The sequence below is a fragment of the Hylobates moloch genome, unplaced genomic scaffold (assembly GCF_009828535.3).
Source record: "Hylobates moloch isolate HMO894 unplaced genomic scaffold, HMol_V3 SCAFFOLD_4, whole genome shotgun sequence".
Taxonomy (NCBI): domain Eukaryota; kingdom Metazoa; phylum Chordata; class Mammalia; order Primates; family Hylobatidae; genus Hylobates; species Hylobates moloch.
In genome coordinates this window covers 24,875,663-24,891,588 of record NW_026652279.1, presented here as the reverse complement: position 1 = coordinate 24,891,588, position 15,926 = coordinate 24,875,663, and the positions used below count along the sequence as shown (strand labels likewise).

Genomic DNA, 15,926 nt, shown 5'->3' with positions numbered 1-15,926 from the left:
ATATTATATCTAAGATATATAATATATAATATTATATCTAAGATATATAATATATAATATTATATCTAAGATATATAATATATAATATTATATCTAAGATATATAATATATAATATTATATCTAAGATATATAATATATAATATTATATCTAAGATATATATAAGATATATGATACCTATATAAAAGAAATGCCACTTTGGGAAACAAAGTAGGCTACCCTCAATGCACAAAGTCCCTAACTGAAACATACGTGCTTACCTAGTATCCCAAGTGGGTCCTGCCATATTTTGTTTTAATCCCAAATTCTGCTGCATTGGCTTCTATTGATTTTTCAGAGGTTGAGAAAATGTTTAAAAGATATTAAATCCAGAGCTTTATGTGTTCCAAGAAACTCATTGTCAGTGATACTAGGTCCAAATATTATATTATTTGTTTTCTGTGCATTGAGCATAAAATCTCATGGCATGGCTTATCCTTGGCAAGTACATTAAATACTGGGTCTGATTAAGCCCTTTTCTGCTGGCTACATATGTCTGACAGTGTGTCTCTTCTCTGGGATACATGACTCTCTCACCTTCTCTTCCCAATCTTTCTTATTCCAGACTTGAGATAGTATAATGGTTGAGGACCTGCATTTTGCTTTGGAAGCTGATTTCCAGAGTTGACATAGGCATTCCACTGCTTACTCTCTGACCTCAGGCAAATGACTTAGCGTTTCTGTGCTCCAGTGGGGTAAGAGTACCTACCTTATAGGAATATTATAAAAATAAACAATCTAATGTATGTAAATCTCCTGAACTAGCGACTAGGAATATAGTAAATACTATGTAAGTATTAACTGGTGATATTATCTTTATTGGCATTCCTTACCGTATTCCTGGAGAATAATTTGGTCAGAATTGGAAAATCAATCTTAGAATCTAAAGTTGATGATCACATTCCTATAGTGGGGCCATTAATCATGATTAATTTTAATAATGATAATAATTACATTTGCTGTCTGCTTACCCTCTAATAGACTGGGGGCTGAAGTACTTTATATTCCTACCTACTTGATCATTTTCACAATCCCATGAGGTAGGCAGGATTCTTGTCCTTTTACATATGAGACAGTCAAGGTGCAGATGGGCTAAAGAACCTTGCCCAAGTTCACCCAGACAGTAAGACAGGATTCCAACCTAGGCAATCTGACTCAATACACCGCCCAATCCTACCTACTTCTTACTACCCATAATGGAAATAAAATATATTAAGGTAGAAACCACCTCACCTAAGAGACCCGTCTTACAATGCTGTTTCTGTAGAATGCTGATTGTTTACCTTTACATAGGACTTTGCAGTTTGTGAAATGTTTCCACATGTGCAATGTCATTTTACTCCAGTCCTCACAGCAGTATAGGAAGTAAATGGGTCCACGTTTTCAAAACAGAAGGAACTGAGGGCAGGAGAAACTCAGTCACTTTAATTCCACAGCCATCAAGTGATAACATTTTGATCATAATCCAGAGGCCCTGCATCCAAGCCCTACCCTCCTTTGATGATGACGTGCTATGCTAATATGCTACCAGTGGCTATTTTATTTGAATTTCTTTTTCAATCTGTGAGATCAGGAGCATATGCTGGAATACAGTTTTATAATTAGGACAGCAGGCATTCTTAAAATGCATATAGGCTTAAAATATCACTCTAAAGGGGGGTTTAACCTACTGAGAAGTACAAAATATTTCAAGATACTTTAGATAACATGTTGTCTTTATCTAGCTAACATTTTATAGAGGTCCATTTTTAAAACCTGTTAATGAAGTAAAATCATTAACTAGCTCCTAAGTCTATTTCTTTGTTGTCACAGTCTAATTTCATATGCTACAAAGACATGTTTTCTCAAAGGCTGGTTAAAATAGACTTTAGATGGGAAAAAATTAAGATAACTTGTTAAGATATATGGTACTAAACACATTTCTTAGTACCTTTAAGAGTCTTTTCTACGTTAACATGTGCTATGATGCTCTAGGAAGAAAGTGTATGGCCTCACAAGTTTATTAGACCATAAAAATCCCTAGGATGGGGACTGGCAAACTGTAGTGTGTGGGCCAAATCCAGTCTGATGCCTGTTTTTGTTTAGTCTGTGAGCTGAACAAAATAACTTTATTATCTAATCAGTTTAGTTAAACAAAGAATATATAACAGACTGTATATGGTCAATAAAACCTAAAATATGTACTGTGTGGCCTTTCATTGAAAAAGTTTGTCAAACTGAACTCTACCCTGGAATGACAATATCATCACCGTTGCTCCCATCATGCTAGCTAGACTCTAAAATGGCCATCCATCCACCCTCCCTTAAACATGCATGTGAATCTTCCATCAACAGGTGGTGGCTATCCTCCCACCCCTTCAATCTGGGCTGGCTTGTATGTTTTTTGACAAAGTAGAAGAGTGACACTATGGCAGTTTTGGATGTAGCCATAAAGAAACTACAGTTTTCACCTTGGTTTGTTGTCATTCTTAGTCACCATGTGAAAATGTCACTTGGCCAAGAGCAGCTAAAATCTACTTAGGCAACAGAAAGCCCTGGTACAATACAATTTGATTAACTCTCCTACATATCTGCTATTTTATATCTTTTAACCTATATCTCCCCATTTCCTCTGCCTGCCCTCTACCCGTAGTAACCACTATTTCATTCTCTGTGAATCTGAGCTTTTAAAAAAATATTCTTGTTGCGAAAAAATAAGTAACTATGTAAGATGATAAATGTGTTAATCTGTTTCACTCTAATAACCATTTTACTATGTGTGTGTATATACACATAACATTATGTTATAAACTTCATTATACACAATAGTTTTTTAAGACTATTGGAGATGGAGAATAGCCTGGACCAACCCAGCCTTCTAGCCATTCCCATCAAGGTACCCCCTGTATTAGTGAAACTAAAAGGTATCACCCAACTGGTCCTGCCTGAACAGACCTCCACGATTGTGAGATATGATAAATAAGTTGATATTTAAAGATACTAAATTTGGGCATAATTTATTACATAGCAATAATTGAAGCAATCCTTATGTTCCTTTCCATCATTGGCTTCATCATCATTTTGCAGAGAATCTCTAGGGCTAGTATCCCATGGCACTCACTTTGAGAAAAATCTGATTTTGAGAGTACAGTGGTGCTGTCTTCAAAATTTGGTGTTTTATTAATTTACATAGACTATTCCATGAAAGGTCTAAATTGGTGTAGGTTGGCCTAGTAATAGTCATTTTGTCAAATACCATCTTATGCAGGGTACTATGTCAGGTGTGATACACCTGCAGAGATAAGATAGCAGCCCAAACATCTGAACCCTTTCATCTCATATCTCCAACCATTTCTTACATCCTTAAAGTGGAGGATTTCAAAAAGTGAAACCTCTGCTATCTAGCTGTAGTAAAATCTCTTTAGGGGGTTACAAGATCACAACATCAGGAGAAAAAGGTCTCTACATATGCACCAAAGCCCAGCACATTACAGATGTTCAATGACAGTATCATGTGGAGGTTAATTTCAAATTCAGAAGAGCATCTTCCTTCACTCCTAGATGGTTGATATTTTCTCCTGTAGTTGACAATTCTGCTATATAAGCCCTGCATAAGCCACAAAGTACCCTGATGGCTTGCTTCAGCTTGTCACACTCCTGATTACAAATCTTTAGCATCCCCACTATCGGAGAACCTCTCATTTCTCCAGTGTGCACATGTGCCCCTCTACAATGTAGCTGCAGCTTATTTCCCCATCTGCTGCCTAAAAAATGTCATTGAATTTTTTGTTGTTCCTAAAATGCACCATGTCCTCTCATAACTCCGTGGCTTTGCACATGCTATTCCCTCTTCCCTGAATGCAGGTCCTGCTTTTCCACCTAATCCATGTCTTCTCACCAAGGCACTACCATCTCCTACTCCATCTTGAAAGTTTTTCAGACTCCCCTGGGGGAAGTCTGTCTAGGTATGTATGTATACGTCTGTTATACTTTTGTTACAGTGTTTACCACAGTTGGTTAAAATTTATTTTCCAAATGTAAGCTTTGCTTTTCTTGACTCTAATTTTTTATCTGTGAAATGGGTGTCCTATGACTTGCCTGCAGGCTTGTTGTGAGAATTAAACCTGATGTAATATATATTTAAGCACCTAGCAACTGCTAAGGAAAAGGCCCTTTATAAATCTTTGCTGTCTTCACTTTCTATTTATGGATGACAATCTTTCCCTTCCCCACCTCCTCCATCACACTCTGAGCTTCTCAGAAGTAGGCAAGACACCTCTGGTATTGTCCCATCCACAGTGCCTGGCAAAGACCACATGCTTGGTAGGTAGGTGTTGAATGTATTGTCCCTTCTAGTCTTTTTACTTATCCTGACTGGTTACTGTATTTTGTTTAGGACAGCCAGCTACTTGTGGAGGGAAGTATTTAAAGAGGAAAACAAAAACAAAAACAAAAATCCCACACTAAATGCTTTCCATTTGGTTCGGGGGCATTATAATGTAGGGAAAACACCGTGGCAGATGTGGTCATTTGTCCTTCCCCATTGGTGGCAACCATGCACAACACCATTTTGGCTGTAAGTTTTTTCCTGTTGGAGGGTCAAAGACAAATCTGGGCTCAGTCCGAATTCCCAAAAATGATTCAGTGCACTCCTTACAATGGAAAAGCAACTGTGAAGACATTTCATGCTCACATTGTTTGCAGGAGTCCAATTGAAGGATCTTCATTGTGATTTATCCTTTCTTGTTGTATCACTGCCTCCTACACAGGGTATATATTAGAACAATAGATGGAGGTTCAGCTTCATTTAGATGTTCTTGCCTTCCCTACTAATTGATTTTGAACTTTGTCTGTTTTCTTAATGTAATTTATTGTACATTCAGCTGAGGTTTTAATCATGAAATTTTGTTCTTCATTATGTTGTGAAATGACTTGGAACGAACACCAGGAGAGTCACCTGGTGCCAGCTGGCTTTGTGGGCAGAAGGCAGATAGTTAGCATGGGCTTTCTGGTCCCTCAGCATCCTTCAGAGTAGATGGGTGGTTGGGCTGGAGAGCAGCTGGGTGTCAAGTGGCTGTGCAAAAGCAGAAGGACCTACTCTTTGTTGCTTTCCCTTTTCTCACAGGGCCAGAGACAAAATTGTTTGAACTCCAAGCAGCCTCAGCTTAGGTGGCAGAAGTGTAAGTGAGTGCTAGGAGACACCAGCTACAAAGCACCAGGAAACCTGGGCCAAAGTATTCTGCAGCAGGGAGACCCATTAAAGCAAGATGGATGCTTGAGGGGCTGCAATCCCACGAGAAGTTGAATGTGGCCGTGGCCCCTCCAGTTAAGGTAGGGTAGCGAACATCCCAAAGAGCTTGTTGCCAAGAATCTCAGAGAAGGGACCTGGGGTCATTCACTGGAGAACCTTGTTTGTCTCCATATGAATTTCTGTTGTTGTACTCCACCATTTGTATATATAAATCCAAAACAAGTGAGTCTTTAAAAATCTGATCCTGTAAACACTTACCACAAGAGCCAGAGTTTAAATAGCTTGTATACAGGTGAATACAAGTGAGAATTTTGATATTTTAAAGCTGTGAACAGGCACCACAAAGGGTAGGTGTAATGGAGATGAATTTGCAGGAGAAACTCCAATTTTTAAAGTCTTCTCTCCAATTTTCTTGTTTTTAAATTTCACTGTCTGTGGTTATTGTATTGCCTTCAATTTCTATGATGTTGACAGGATAGTTAATCAGTATGGATTTCTGAGTTCATATATTATAAAGTAGGATATTATTTGTAGTAGTAGAACATATACAGTTACATCACTTATTGACATCTGTAAATAAGCTAAGGCACTGTCAGGAAAGAGTGTTAACTGTAAATGTAGTACCCAGGAGCAAAAGGGATTGGTGCTTGACCCATGTTCTGTGGGCCCTGGCATCATAGTTGTGATGGTTAATATTGAGTGTCAACTTGATTGGACTGAAGGATGCAAAGTATTGTTCTTGGGTGTGTCTGTGAGGGTGTTGCCAAAGGAGATTAACATTTGAGTCAGTGGACTGGGAGAGGCAGACCCACCCTCAATACGGGTGGTCATCATGTAATCACCTGCCAGCATGGCTAGAATAAAGTAGGCAGAAGAACGTGAAAGAGCAGACTCACTGAGTCATCTGGCCATCATCTTTCTCCCATGCTGGATGCTTCCTGCCCTCAAACATCGGACTGCAAGTTCTTCAGCTTTTGGACACCTGGACTCACACCAGTGGTTTGCCAGGGGCTCTTGGGCCTTCAGCCACAGACTGAAGGCTGAACTATCGGCTTCCCTATTTTTGAGGTTTTGGGACTCGGACTGGCTTCCTTGCTCCTCAGCTTGCAGACGGCCTATTGTGGGACGTCACCTTGTGATCATGTGAGTCAGTTCTCCTAATAAACTCTCCTTCTTATGTACATCTATCCTATTAGTTCTGTCCCTCTAGAGTACCCTGACTAATAAAATAGTGTTTTCTGCCTAACTTCAACTTCATATGTCAGCATCTGCTTCTCTGCATAAAGAATTTTTTTCTACTGGGCAAGCCCATTCTGCGTCTGCACATGGCAGACTGACGCCGTAGAAAATTAATGCGTCCTAATAGAAGCTCTCAATAAATAAGTAGCAGAGACTCCCTTGCCTCTGGTGGGATAATTTTGAGGTACAAATCTATGTAGTTCTCAGAGATCGCAAAAGAGATTACGCTCCATTAACTCCCACTGGTAAGCTTCTTGACAACACCCTCTGTTTTCTGGCTGCTCTTGTTTGTTTCACCTCTCCCTTTACTACTGGTGTTTCATGAGATTCCCTCCTAACCAAACTATTAGGTCTCTTATTATTTCCTGAGGGTCTGGCTCTGAGGGAAACCAAACCAAGACATACTTAGTGAAAAATTATATTTAGGAGCCCATGTGCCTTGAAAGAGAGTCTAGAACCTAAAAAAATTGCATGGAGTTGTCCCATGAAAAGACAAATTGACTGAAATACCAACCTCAGGAGGAAATCTAGGAACATGGACTGATGGTCCCAATGCACCCCAAATATACCCAATTGTGAAGAGAAGAGAAACTGGAATTACTCAAATGGAGCAGCTTTGCAGATAGATTCCTTTCTAGGCTCTGGTTCACAGCCTATAAAATCTGGATCTTTTATGTCCCCTAGTGTTGGGAGTGGCTGGGAAAACATAATGCTTTCCCAGCATTAAGAAGGCTCAGAGCTACCCCAGAGCTCGTACATTCTTTCTTATTCCTCTTCTCCTCTTGTTTTCAAGTCACATATGGTAGTGGAAGAAAAGCACAACAAAGCACTTCTAAAGAGACTACATGGCCACTGTTGGAAAAAGTTAAATAACACTACTTGTATTTTGGCATTTGAACCTAATAATAGGGATACAGAATTACAGAAACTCAGTTTTAGGAGGGATCTAGAGGCTTTTCCAGCCCAAAGCCTCATCTTGTACATTCATACCTCTCTGATGGACTGTTACATACTAGGTAATTATTAAATATTCTCTAAGTGCCTATTTGAAGTAATTAAGTGTCCTTCTGACAAGCTTGAACACAGTCCATAATTGAGAGTTGGCTCCCTTGCAGGACAATGGTCTCATCCCCACATATAGTAATCAGCAATCTTTCCTTTTGCTCTCCTGTGGCTTCAATTAATTCATCCTAATTCTACTACTTAAGATCCTAAACAAGAGAATTCAGTACAGCTCCATCCTTCGGTGGCATCCCCTTTAATCTGTTCTCTAAGAAACACATCCACTAATCTTTCAGTTGTTTATCAAGTGATCTGCTCATGAATCATTTTTGCCACATCTCTCTGAATATATCTCTCCATACTTAACTGCCCTTAAAGTATAGCTCCAGGTATTAAGTAGAGTGGAAAAGGCCAAGAATGATGCTGGGGCTCTGGATTAAAGGTGATGGAACCATTCACAGGGAGAGAGAACACTGAAGGAAGACCAAGTCTAGGCATTACTTTGATTAGTTTGGTTTTGGAGAGGTTGAATTTGAGATGCCTTGGAGAGATCCAAGAAGAAATATGACAAATGTATTTGGATATATTAATAACCAAGTTCTCAACTGAAGAGAGACATTTATAAATCATCTGCAAATAGGTGATAATAAGTATGATAATTAAGGAATACAGTATATAAGAGTGAGAAGAGCAGAGGCCCTTAGACAAGGCCTTGGTGAAATCTTACATTTATTTTCTGGGTAGAGAAAAATGAATTTATTTTTAAAATGAGAAATATCAGCCAGTGAAGTAGAAGGAACTCCATGAGATTTCTATATCATAGCAACTAAATTAAAAGATTATTTTAAAAATAAGTGACTGAGGCTGGGAGTGGTGGCTAACACCTGTAATCCCAGCACTTTGGGAGGCTGGAGTGGGCAGATCATGAAGTCAAGAGATTGAGACCATCCTGGCCAACATGGTAAAACCCTGTCTCTACTAAAAACACAAAGATTAGCTGGGTGTGGTGGTGCGTGCCTGTAACCTCAGCTACTTGGGAGACTGAGGCAGGAGAATCGCTTGAACTCGAGAGGCAGAGGTTGCAGTGAGCCAAGATCGTGCCATTGCACTCCAGCCTGGTGACAGAGTGAGACTCCATCTCAAAAATAAAAATAAAAAAAAGGGACTGATCAGTACTAATGAATATCCCTGAGAAACCAAGTTAGAGCTTCAAAGAATGCCCTTTGAATTTAGTGGTAAGTAAGTATTTGATCAGCTAAGCAAGGTCATTCTAGGAAGTGAATAAAAAATTCCAAGCTTTGGTGTTTATGTATGTAAACTACTGGAGTTCTAAAACTGGCTCTAAAATCAGATCCCACGGAGAACTTTTCTGGATATTCAGACCATGACAACACCATTTGAATAAAAATGCAAAGTACTATGATTTCTTTGAAGGCAAGGAGGCTTTCGTTAATTATGAGTTCTGGTGAGTTTAGGAATTTATAAATTTTCTAGCAAATTTCCCAAATCATGTTAGTCATTCCTTTGCTCAAAAGCCTCCTAAGCCTCCCTTTTGATTATGGTACAGCTTCATTTTATATAGATTTTGTAAGCTGCTGCTCACTTTTCTTGTCTTATTCACAGTAGTTCCCCAGATCCCCTCTATGGAGCCATACCACACTTTCTTATGACCCCATGCATTTGCTCTTCTATTCCTTTTGCAAGGCACACATGTATTAGTCTGTTCTCATGCTGCTAATAAAGACATTCCTGAGACTGGGTAATTTATAAAGGAAAAAGGTTTAATTGAGTCACAGTTCCACATGGCTTGGGAGGCCTCACAATCATGGCAGAAGGTAAAGGAGGAACAAAGTCATGTCTTACATGGCAGTAGGCAAGAGAGCTTATGCAGGGGAACTCCCCCTTTTTTTATCCTCCTTTTAAATTTATTTTTGCAATCATCTATATATTTATTTATTTTTAATTTTATTATTATTATACTTTAAGTTTTAGGGTACATGTGCACAACGTGCAGGTTTGTTACATATGTATACATGTGCCATGTTGGTGTGCTGCACCCATTAACTCGTCATTTAGCATTAGGTGTATCTCCTAATGCTATCCATTCCCACTTCCCCCACCCCACAACAGTCCGTGGTGTGTGATGTTCCCCTTCCTGTGTCCATGTGTTCTCATTGTTCATTTCCCACCTATGAGTGAGAACATGCAGTGTTTGGTTTTTTGTCCTTGCGATAGTTTGCTGAGAATGATGGTTTCCAGCTTCATCCATGTCCCTACAAAGGACATGAACTCATCATTTTTTATGGCTGCATAGTATTCCATGGTGTATATGTGCCACATTTTCTTAATCCAGTCTATGGTTGTTGGACATTTAGGTTGGTTCCAAGTCTTTGTATTGCAGGGGAACTCCCCTTTTATAAAATCATCAGATCTCATGATATTTATCCACTATCATGAGAACAGCATGGGAAAAACCACCCTCATGATTCAGTTACCTCCCACTTGGTCCCTACCATGATACATGGGGATTATGGGAAATGCAATTCAAGATTTGAGTGGGGACTCAGCCAAACCATATCAATATGTATTAGTTTTTGCATTGCTGCTGTAACAAATTGCCATAAATTTAATGCTTAAAATTATACAAACTTGTTATCTCACAGTTCTGTAGATCAGAAGTCTAGATACACCATACCACAACTGGGTCCTCAGTTTAGAGACTCACAAGGCTAAAATTGAGGCATTGGAAAGTGTCCATTTATTTCTGGAGACTCTGGGAATAAATCGCTTCCAAGTTCATCCAGGTGGTTGGTCAAATTCTGCCTCTTACAGTTGCAGGGCTGAGATCTTCATTTTCTTGTCGGCTTTCAGCTGGAGGTCGGCTTTTGCTCCCAAATGCTGCCCACATTCTTTCTCATGCTTTTTGTGCCCCCCTACCCTAGTCACCCAAAAATGTCAGCTTGAGCCCCTCTCTCGCTTCAAATCTGTCTAACTTCTCCTTTCTCTCATGGAGTCAAGCCAAAGAAAAGCTCTCTGCTTTTAAGGGCTTTTATGGCTAAATTAGGCTATCCAAGGTAATCTAAAATAATATCTCTATTTAAAGATCTATAGCCTTAAAAAATTTGCAACACCCCTTTTGACAAGTTGGGTGACATTTGCAAGTTCTAGAGATTCAGGCATGGGTATGTGGTTGGTGAGATGATTCTGCCTACCGTAGCATGCCTTTCTTCCTCTTTCTCCCCTCATGTGCACCGACATAGCCTTCAAGTCCTAGCAGAAATGCCATTTCCCCTATATTTAAATTTCTACTGCTATCTCCACCTCCAGGAAGAACCCGTTGCTCCCTATCTGCGTCTCCTCAAACCTTTGGCCATACTTTCACTTTTATCTTATTGTATTATTCTTAAGAGTGCATTTGATCTACTGCTAGGCTATCAATGTTTTGAGGACAGAGAAAATGACTCATTTGTCTCCACACCTTAGTGCATCAGACTGGGTTCTGTGAGATGTGTGTGGAATCTTGGATTTTACTTCTTCATCTTCCTATTGTTCTCTGTCTTTTCTGTCTCCCTTCTTCCTGTGACTCCTAATTAATCACAACTGTGAAAATACCTCTCTTCATACCCCCAGAAGATATAAATCTGAGTGTTGAGTTTCCTTCTTGGATTTTTATTCAACCCAGTATTTCATTCCATCTCAAATTCCCTATAAGTCAAGTGACAGAGAATCAGAATCTGCAAATCACCATTGAGTAAGCTGTTGAATAAGGTGATTGTCTAACAACCTCTTGCAATGGGTATAGGCTTTCCCTCCTCCTCCTTTTAGGTTAGGAAACTCAATCATGAACAGGTAAGGAGGTTGCTTGACCTCATGAGATATAGGTGAGAAAATAGGTGCTCTGAATCGAGGCTCCAGGCTTCTGGGTCTGTGACTCTTTTCTATCTATAGTACTTCAGCATGCATTATTTTCATATTACTCCCTTAGCCTCAAAAAAGGCTCCATTCAAGTGTTCCCTGTCATCTTTGTCACTGTATCAGCCAAGTGTGAAGTTTGGACTTGCCTCCTGTCATCCTTCTTTCCTAGCTGGGCCTCATGACTCCTGGATTCATTGATCCAGGTGCTACCTCTCCATCCCAGCAGGGACTTTTAGATATGTCTGGTTTATTATGGTCTCCACACCTTGATGCATCAGACTGGGCTCTGTAAGATGTGTAAGGAATCTCGGATTTTAGGACAGAGTTTGCCAGAAGTGCAAGACATGCACACCATCCACGCAAGGGCTTGCTAGGTCTCCTTGGAGAAAGAAGCCCTGGAAATGACCCAGAGCATTCTATACACACAAGTGTCTCAGGGAGAGGGAAAAAAGGAAAAGAATAAAAGAGAAAGGAGCAGATTTTGTCTTGTGTTATTAGGCAGCAAACTCCTGTTTGAGTCTAGAAGGAGAATGATGCCTTGAGTCTGTCATAAAAGTTTCATTATCACTTCAATTCTACACCTCTTTTATCATAGACAGCCTCGGGAAGGGTGTGTTTTTTTTGTTTGTTTTGTTTGTTTGTTTGGGTTTTTTTTTGCTTTTAACTTTCTTTTAATATAAGTAACAAATTTTCAGTTTTTTTAAGGCTATTGTTTTCAAATTTGATTAAATTGTCCTTGAACTTATGGGCAAATTTAGTCATCATCTACATAGCATATTATATTTTCATGGAATTTTATGATCTGTTGGGCACCCTTTCTTCACTCCATTTGGGGAAGTACTAGTGCAGTTTGCTTGGTTTCTCACTCTCACAGCCTATTGGTATTTTTCACATCAAGGTATATGGGATGTAACACTTAAAAATTGCCTCAGAAATTGCATTAACTGGTATTTATGGCATTAAAGGGAGAGATTAAATTTTTCCATTTTTAATATAATTTTGCAATGAGTACAACTAACAGGATACAGTATTGATGAGTGAAAAGCCTCCTCCAGATAAATACAAAAATCCCATTGACTATACTGTGATTAGGAAGAACAGGAACCAGAAGTTTATAAATTTGATGCTTACCGAAGCAAGTTCTAAAATTTCTTTTTTGCTGCATATGCTCATTTCTGTGTGCAATTCTCCACTATGGAAGAATCAGAATGCACAATGGGGGAGGTAGAAGACTGATTCTTAGATCTGGTCTGTCACTAACTAGATGTCTAGGGCCTAGGGCTGGGAACATACAAATTGTTAGTGATAGAACCAGAATTAAGTTCTTTTGAGTCATGTAGAAAATGCATAAACTTTAGTGGGAGTTGGACCAAACCAGGGGTCTTGAATACTTACTGTAGTAGTCTTTTATTTCCCTGTCTTTAGTCTCTTCTTTTAATCTATCCTTCCTTCAAAGTACATCTAATACATGCAGAATCTATGAGCTGTTATTCATGGAACTCAATCCTTTTGCTTTTGGAAGGGTTTTTGAATCATATCCGACTTGCATCTTTGCCCCAGAATTACTGGGGCTTCTGGATGAGGAGTCAAGACAGCTTTTGTGTGTGAAATGAAGGCGACTTGGATTAGGAGAGTGTGGCTGGCCCATAGCTCTGCGAGTCTCTTCACACTGCCCAGGGCACTGCCACAGGCAGGGACTCTGTGCACATGGATGAAAAGACGCCAGCCTGCTGGACTTCCTAAGGAACCAGAAGGCTTTTGTGCAGTTGGATGCCTTCTAGAAACTTGGTGACATGAAAGGTTGAAACATTGCCTCTTGAAGAAATAGCAGCTGTTAACATAACTTGTGGGGAGTGAGGGTAACACAGGGGAGAGCACCAGCTGGAGCTGGTAGAACAAAGTTGTGACCTTAGCATTCCTGATTCCCACTCCCTTATAGAGATGCCCACCCAGATATCACCCTGTGTGCTATATTAGAAATCCATTTCTTCTCTTGCCTTATATTCCAGATGTTATCTCTTGATGTACAACTTCTTAGAACACCCCCAGATTCTTGAGCAAGTATCATCTGTCTCCTAATGGCTATGGTGGAATATGACACTTGATTTGGAGTTAGGCAGACCTGATTTTGAAGCCCCAGCTCTGCCATATCCCTAAGCATGGTTTTGAACCTGTTTCCTAGTTTCTTCATTCATAAGGAGAAGAAATGATAACCATGAGAGTGATCATAGCAGAAGATACCATTCATTAAATGATTACTTGATGCAAGGAATTGTAGTAAGCAGAGTACAGAGATTTTCATTTAATTCATTAAAACAAAATCTGTGTCACAGTAGACAGCATTACCTGCATTTTGCAGATGGAAAAACTTGAGGTTTACTATACTTAAGTAATTTATATAAGGCTGCCTAAATAGTGGCAAAGCAACAACTGAAAGCCAGTGCCGTCTGAGTTTGGTTGTTGTGTGAGTTTCCTGGGGCTGCCTTACCAGAGTACCACAAACAGTGTGGCTCAAACATGAGAAATTTATCACCTCGCAATTCCGGGGACTAGAAGTCTAAAACCAGGCCCATGCTCCCTCTAAAATATGTGGGGGAGAATGCTTGGTCTCTCTTAGTTTTTAGGGTTTGCAGATAATCTTTGGGTTCATTGGCTTATTGATGCATAATTCCAGTCTCTGATGCTGTCACTGCATCACTGCATGCCCATCCTCTCCTTTTGTGTCCAAATTTTTCTCTTCTTATAAAGACATGAGTCATATTGGATTAAGGGTCCATTCTACCCCAGTATTATTTCTTTTTAGGTAATTTTACCTGCAACAATCCTATTTTCAAATAGGATTCCATTCTGAGGTGCTGGGACTTAGGACTCCATATCTTTTTGAGAGACACCATTCTTAAGAGTACAGCCTCTTGAAAGGAGTGCTTGCAGGGTTGCCATGAGGAAGAAATGAAGTAATGGATGTAAAGTGCCTGGTAGGCAGCAGAACTCAGGAAATGCTAATTTTTCCAATAAGATTATCTTAGGAGATAATGCCTTAATCCAAAATATATATTCAAAAGGTAGGAATTGGAGGCATGGTGTCTGGCCAATAGGGAAACATTTTTGGACATGGAGATTTTTGATCCTCTTAAAATGTAATGGCACGAGGAAGGAATGACCTATTTGATCTTTCTTTCATCTGAGTAGTTTAAGACACTGTAACTATTGAGTGCAAGCCCATTTCTTCTGTCATCTTCAGCAACTCTCTTTGGAGAGTTAAAAAGAGGAAAAACAAAGATATGAACACTTTTGTTTGACCATGTGATAAAGTGGAGATGTAGACATTCCAACAAGAGGAAACATGTAAAAGCCAAGAATGTGTGTGACCAGTTTAAGCATGAAGTCCTGGTCAAGGAAATGTGGTCCAGCCATCAAAAGGTAATTTCAAAGTAAATTATTCTCCTGAGTTTCTAAATTATCGTGAAGGAAAAAGAGAATCCATTGCATTATTTCCTAGAATCTCCTTCCATTTTCCATTTATTTCCCTCATGCCCCAAGCCTCTTTGCTCCTTTCTTTTCTAAACTCCATCATCACCTCCTCCCTAGGGGCTAGCCTGATGCCTCTTGTTCCGTCACTGCTGCCTCTCTGATTTTGTCACTTTCTCTTGATTCTTCAGTTTCTACATCACAGACTCTCAAACATCCAACCTAACAATGACAGAGCTCTAAGTAAAAGTCCTGGATGATAAGAAACAAATTAGTCAAAATCCACAAGCCTTTTGAGTCAGCAGAAGGAAAGGGCTTGGGGGGAATAATTGCAGTTGTATTGGGGGAACCCACCCCCGATAATTCAACGTGAGTCCTTTTCTATTTTCCCTAAGTGTCGGCCAGTCTGAGAAATAAAGGGAAAGAGTACAAAAGAGAGAAATTTTAAAGCTGGGTGTCTGGGGGAGGCATCACATGTCAGCAGGTTCCATGATTCCCCCTGAGCCATAAAATCAGCAAGTTTTTATTAGTGATTTTCAAAAGGGGAGGGAGTGTACGAATAGGGTGTGGGTCACAGAGATCACATGCTTCACAAGGTAAAATATCACAAGGCAAATGGAGGCAGGGTGAGATCACAGGACTCAGGTGAAATTAAAATTGCTAATGAAGTTTCGGGCACGCATTGTCATTGATAACATTTTATCAGGAGACAGGGTTTGAGAGCAGACAACCAGTCTGACCAAAATTTATTAGGCGGGAATTTCCTGGTCCTAATAAGCCTCGGAGTGCTACTGGAGACCGGGGCTTATTTCATCCCTTATTTACAGCCGTAAAAGACAGACGTCCCCAGAGCGGCCATTTTAGAGGCCTACCCCTAGGCACCCATTCTCTTTCTCAGGGATGTTCCTTGCTGAGAAAAAGAATTGAGCAATATTTCTCCTATTTGCTTTTGAAAGAAGAGAAATATGGCTCTGTTCTGCCCGGCCCACAGGGAGCCAGACTTTAAGGTTATCTCCCTTGTTCCCTGAACATCG

General features: G+C 39.8%; 1 long non-coding RNA gene across 4 annotated transcripts in view; it reads left to right on the top strand.

Annotated features, from left to right (window-relative positions):
• The window catches only part of LOC131383216 (uncharacterized), a 273,602-nt gene that overhangs the window by 105,924 nt on the left and 151,752 nt on the right, over window positions 1-15,926 (top strand). The window contains exons 2-3 of one of the 4 annotated variants that reach the window (XR_009213057.1): window positions 604-733; window positions 3,882-3,939. The exons of 2 other annotated variants lie outside the window; for them this stretch is intronic. This is a non-coding gene — a long non-coding RNA (uncharacterized LOC131383216). Of the gene's footprint in view, window positions 1-603; window positions 734-3,881; window positions 3,940-15,926 lie in introns of those variants that run through there. One more of the 4 variants, XR_009213056.1, reaches the window with a different exon arrangement.